The following is a 6,131-nucleotide window of genomic DNA, read 5'->3' on the forward strand; positions in this document are numbered from 1 at the left end:
GTTAGAGATCGAAATTTCTCCCAATCAGCTCTCTCAATCTTCCACCTAGGAGCGTATGGTGGATATTCGTTTTCTTTATATGATCTTAGCAGTATAGGGAAGTGGTCGCTACCGTAAGGGTTGTCGGTAACTTCCCATTCAAGTTCAGGCAGTACAGACGGGGACACTATACTAAGATCTATTGACGAAAAGGATCGGTTTGCAAGAGAGTAATATGTGGGTTCTTTCTTATTGATAAGGCACGCTCCAGAAAAAAAAAGGAACTGTTCAACAAGGCGACCTCGCGCATCTATACGAGAGTCGCCCCACAGGGAGCTGTGCGCATTGAAATCGCCAAGAAGAGCATAAGGTTCCGGCAATTGATCGATCAAGGAGTGAAATTCATGTTTGTTCAGTTGGTAATGCGGGGGTATGTAAAGGGAGCAAATGGTGATGAGTTTGTTTAGTAGGACAACTCGAACCGCCACTGCTTCAAGGGGCGTTTGTAGCTGTAGAGGTTGACACGCAGTACTTCTATGAGTAAGAATCGCAACACCGCCCGATGATGCGACGGCATCATCGCGATCTTTGCGAAACGTAACATACGTACGCAGAAAGTTTGTGTGTTTAGATTTTAAGTGTATTTCCTGTAAACACAGCACTTTTGGATTATGTTTGTGGATGAGTTCTTGCAAATCATCAAGGTTTCTAAGGAGACCTCTGATGTTCCATTGAATGATTTGTGTATCCATGTTTAAGGTAAATTGGTGCTGTGTTTACGGAAACGGAGTGGATGCCTTATATTACAGAGCCCTTTCGAGGCCCTGTAATAGGTGTTTTGTTCTTTTTGAAGCGTTCGAGCGATTCTCGACGCTCCTTAGGCGTTTGGTGCGCCTTGGGGACAGGTGTAGTGTCCATTGCCGCGTGTGAGACGCCGGACAAGCGCTCTTGCGAGCGAGAGGTTTTCAGAGGGAGTCCCGCCTTGGAGGGCAAGACCCCTGCGCCCACCAGCCCGGAGGTCGATGGGGCTCCCTGAGGGATTTGGCTGCGCTGGCCGTTGCCAGCGCTGGAGGGGGCCTCGGAGGTTGGGGCAGCCTCGGCTGCGCCCACCTTCGGGGTCGATGGCTCCGTCTGCTCTGTTGGCGGAGCAGCGCTAGCTGCAACCACCGTGGGGGCAGATGGCGTGACTGGCGACTCACTGACTGTGGGTCGGACAGCCGCCGGAGGCCGTTGTGACGCTGCCCCCTGACGCGCCACATCGGCAAAGGTTTTCCTGGGCAGGTACGATACCCGCCTACGTGCCTCCTTGAAACTTATATTTTCCTTTACTTTTATTGTTACAATTTCCTTTTCCTTTTTCCACGATGGGCACGACCGCGAGTACGCGGCGTGCTCCCCATCACAGTTTACACAGTGGAGAGTGTTTGCACAAGCTTCAGTGGGGTGTTCAAGGGCACTGCATTTGGCGCATGTTTGGCGGCCTCGGCAGCTCTGCGAGCTGTGGCCAAAACGCTGGCATTTGAAGCATCTTAGGGGATTTGGCACATATGGCCTGACACGGAGCTTGATGTACCCGGCCTCTGCAGACTCGGGCAGAATACTTGAACCGAATGTGAGTATCAGGTGCTTTGTTTGAATTTCTTTTCCATCCCTTCTTATCTTAATTCTTCTCACATTGACGACATTCTGATCACTGAAGCCCTCCAGGAGCTCAGCCTCTGTTAGTTGGAGCAAATCGTCATCCGAGACAACGCCGCGGGTGGTGTTGAGAGTGCGGTGTGGAGTTACTGTTAGTGGAACATCTCCAAATGATACTAAACTGGGCAACTTTTCGTACTGTTTCTGATCATGGAGCTCTAACAAGAGATCACCACTTGCCAGCCTTGATACCTTGTAGCCTGGGCCAAGGATATCAGTTAAGGACCTGCAAACTAGAAAAGGGGAAATGTTTCGTACTTGTTTGTCGGATTGTTCTGAGTGGATGACATGGTAACGTGGGAAGTTTGGTCTTTGACGTCCAAGGAACTGGAAAACTTCATCGGTGCGCCCTCTTTTGTGAGGGCGATCAGGAAGCGGAGGGAAAGAGGTTGCCATAAAGGGATTGAATTTTCGGCAATAACGCCAGCCACCCACCGTGGAGTCCTACAAGGGGACGCTACAGGGACTGTAAGAACAGGTCCTGCAAACGCCAGCTGTACGTTATCACTATAACCAAATATGAGATAACCTAGGTTGGTTATTCACACAAGGTTAACCCTTGCTGCCTGGAAAATTGGAAGTAAACGGAAGCTAGGAGGAGACAGGAAAGATGAAAAAGTAAGAGAAAGACGAAGATTAGAGGAAGAGAGAGACAGGAAGAGGCAACTACCGATTTCCCCCGGGTGGGTCAGTCCGGGGGTGCCGTCTACGTGAAGCCGAGGCCAAAGGGGTGTGTTGCCGCCGCCGAGGGGCCGTAAAGGTCCAAACACCCAGCATTGGCTCAACCCCCAGGATCCCCTTTTCCCCGGACACGGCTAAGCCGCGCACGGCTACACGCGGGAGGGTCCAACCCTCGTGTGCTCGGGTCCGTGGTGTCGCAACACACCAAACGCCTGCTGACGCAGACGCCCCTGCGGAGACCTAAATCTAAGTACACGGGTGTTTTCGCATTTCGCCCCCATCTAAATGCGGCCGCCATGGCCGGGATTCGATCCCGCGACCTCGTGCTCAGCAGCCTAACACCATAGCCACTGAGCAACACGGGGGGTAAGTTGTGAAAGTGAAAAGACAGAGCACATGTCTAAGAACTCATTGGCTAATGAAGAAGAAGGGTGTAAAGTTGGAGGTTCAGTATTCCATATTATGTTCGGTAGATTAAAATCGCCAAGCAAAAATAAAGGTAATGCAGGATGACGAGATGTAAAAATATTAATGATATGCATCTCATTTACGAAATTAGATGAATAAGTTGGGGGGCGGTAACAAACACCAATGATTATTTTCTGGTGATTTATTTCAATGATGGCCCAAACTGTTTCGAGGTCAGTATTGACATGAATACACTGAGATGGGAAATCTTTAGAAATGGCTAAGAGCACGCCGCCTCCCTGACGCATTGTACGGTCACAACGATACAGTGAAAAATGGTGTGCGGTTTGAAGAATTTCGTTATCTTCAATCTGTGAATGTAGCCACGTTTCGGTAAGCACAAAAATGTCGGCGTTGCAAGTCTCCAAGGCAGATGCTAAGGAAGTGCGCTTATTCATGACGCTTTGAATATTTGCAAAGAACACAGATACGATGCATGATTCTCGTCCACATCCCCTCACGTTTTCCTAACTGGGCACGTGCTGGGAATTTGCATGCCCGCCGTCATCACCTGGTTAATATGGCGCATGCTCGTTGACGGTGTCTGTTGCCGGGTCATAGACGAACTGCTTTTTTATTCATTATTACTTTGGTGTACCTTAACTGGAAAGGGCATGGTTGGGCTGGCTTTTAGCGTACTCAATTAGTTTTTTACGGACGTGACGGGTGGCGGGCGAAAAATCTTCGGGGATAGAAATACCCTTTTCTTTCAGCTGTGCGCGCATAGAAAGTACTTTGTCTTTTATTTTCGTGTTGGTGAATTTAACTACAATTGGGCGACACTTATTAGGCGTGTACTGACTAATGCGATGAGCACGTTCGATTGTCGTGTCAGGCAGGCTGTCGATTACATCGGTTAGTGCTTCTCGTATGCGTGATTCGGACTGTTCCCACGATTCCCGAGAGTCACCGATGCCATGAAATATGAGGTTGTTGCGTCGAGATCTGTCCTCAAGTTCGTCAACGCGCATTAGTAAAGAGTCAAGCCGAGTTGTTTGGGCTTGAGCCGACGCCTGAATGCCAGTCATTTCATCATGGAGATGGTCTAAAACATTTGTTTTTTCTTCAAGGTTGTCTAATCTTTTCTGGATACATTCCATTTTGGTCTCGATGTTCTTTTGACCAACCTTAATAGCCTTGACGTCGTTAACCAACTCGGCCTGACCCTTAGCAGATTGTACAGAACGAGCCTGAAGGTCTTTTAACAGCTGGAAAAGAACTTCCGTCTGCTCAGAAGGATTTGATGGCAAATTCTGCAGCTCGAGTAATGCCTCAGTACGCGTAGTAGGACCGGGATTAGTTTCCACATCACCTGAGCGCATTAACAGCAACGCCATAGAGAAACAGACTGCGACAATTTCACAGAGCACTTGTTGGCACGGAAGCAATATCAAAAATGGGTCGTCACTTTTCTTAGCATAAAGCGGAAAGTTTTTACAGACCTGCGAAGTGGAAAGGTGCGCTGTATGAGCCATGGTGCTCCAAATGCTGCTTCCCTGCCAACTAAACAGACTGACACTCGGATAGCCACTTAAGTTGCCACTGCGATGTGACGACACAGTTGGCGATGATGGTGCGCAGAAGGCTGGGCGCAGTAGTTGTAGTGGGTCGATGTGGAGATAGTTGCCGGTCTGCTGGTAGATTGTGGTCTTGCTTGATAGTAGTAGTGGTGGCGAAGGGTCATACTCCGAATACGCTGTGCACGGACACAGCAGCAGCAAGAACGCGAAGATCGCCTGCGAAGTGGAAAGGTGCGCTGTATGAGCCATGGTGCTCCAAATGCTGCTTCCGTGCCAACTCCAGGCTTCTGCAGACACGCAAACTAAGGTTTCTGCAGACACGAACCTACCCTAACCCGGTCATCATGAATAAAATTAATCCGGACTGCGGGGTTTCAGTCTAATGTAGTAAGTGTGGGGCTTTGCTCGATTTAGAACACGTGCTTTGGCGCTGCTTGGCGTTGGCCGGTGATGGTTCTCGAGGTGAACAGTGGTGGCAGCGGTTGCTGCACAGTGAAGTGCTGGCGGACCAACCCAGGCCTATCCAGAGGGCCCGTGTGACGGCAGAGGGGCTCGGCCTCTCTGTACCGACGTGGGATCGGCCCGCATCAGTCCCAGACTGATCCCTCAGGACCTAAACAAAGTTCTTCATACCATACCATACCACAAACGAAAAGGTGCAGGGGGTGCCTGTTATGGTGTGCCGGGCTGCACCCACTCGCTGCAAGGTTCCAGGTTGCACCCCATTGCACCCCATTCAATAGAGCACGAGGATGCAGGGTGCACTGATGCACCTCGGGAAATCAAGAGTCTAGGTGCAGTGCACCGTGCATAGGTGCAGAAGGTGCAGAGAGACTTGGCTGAATCGAATAAACCTTATGATATATGGCGCATACCAAGCGCCATCTAGAAAAGTCAGCATCGCAGAACACTATTAGCCACGCCAGTAGCCAGCAGAAGTACACTAGCGGCGTCGCTATTTTTACCTGTCTCGTGTCGGCGTGCGGCATGCCTATAGCCCAGACCACACGTACGCTTGCGGACGCGCGCAAGCTCGCGTCCGCGCGCCCACGCATGCGCAGACGGTGCGGCATAGCTCGCACGCGTCGAAACGCGGTTTGATCCCGAGGAATAGCGCCTCTCTGTTATCGCGCGCTTGGGCTGCCTCGCGTTGGCGCGCCTGGCTACGCAGCTACGGCGTGGAACATTCAACTCTCAGTGAAGTAGATTTATATCATGCAAGAAAGTGCTTCTTTCCTTTTTGCGCTGATCTAACAGCTATAAATCCATAACAATTGCATTTATTTTGAAACACTCAAGAGCGTACACTCCCCTAGAGCCCAGCGGCCGAATTGACTGCAGCGCACCAAGCGGATGGGATTCACACCTTCCCGTGTTGGTTTCGGCGCGCGCGTTTTGGACGCCAGCTGGTACACGCCACGCCGGCTCCGATTTTTTTTCGCTTCTACTGCTGAACCAGGGGCGGTCTAGGCGCGAAATTGTTTTATTTAGTAAAAATGATTGCGAACGATCTTTACAAGCCTCCACTGAATCTGTGCCACGTGAAATTTCAGAAAGTAAACGCCAGATGCCTTCTGAAGTGAGGAAATGTTTATTTTGCTCTATATAAATGGTCGTTCCGGGCTTTTTTTGCATTCATCCATTGTTGTGGAACCAGGTAAGCAGCAGTCGTTGCCGTACGAAGCTTCACCGGATGCCATCAGCTGAAAAAATGGAAATTACAAGCATGTATCATTTTGGTATATTAACCTAACAGAAATATTGCGTATAGAGGCTAAACGTGCG

Source organism: Dermacentor andersoni, chromosome 8, assembly GCF_023375885.2.
Source record: "Dermacentor andersoni chromosome 8, qqDerAnde1_hic_scaffold, whole genome shotgun sequence".
NCBI lineage: Eukaryota > Metazoa > Arthropoda > Arachnida > Ixodida > Ixodidae > Dermacentor > Dermacentor andersoni.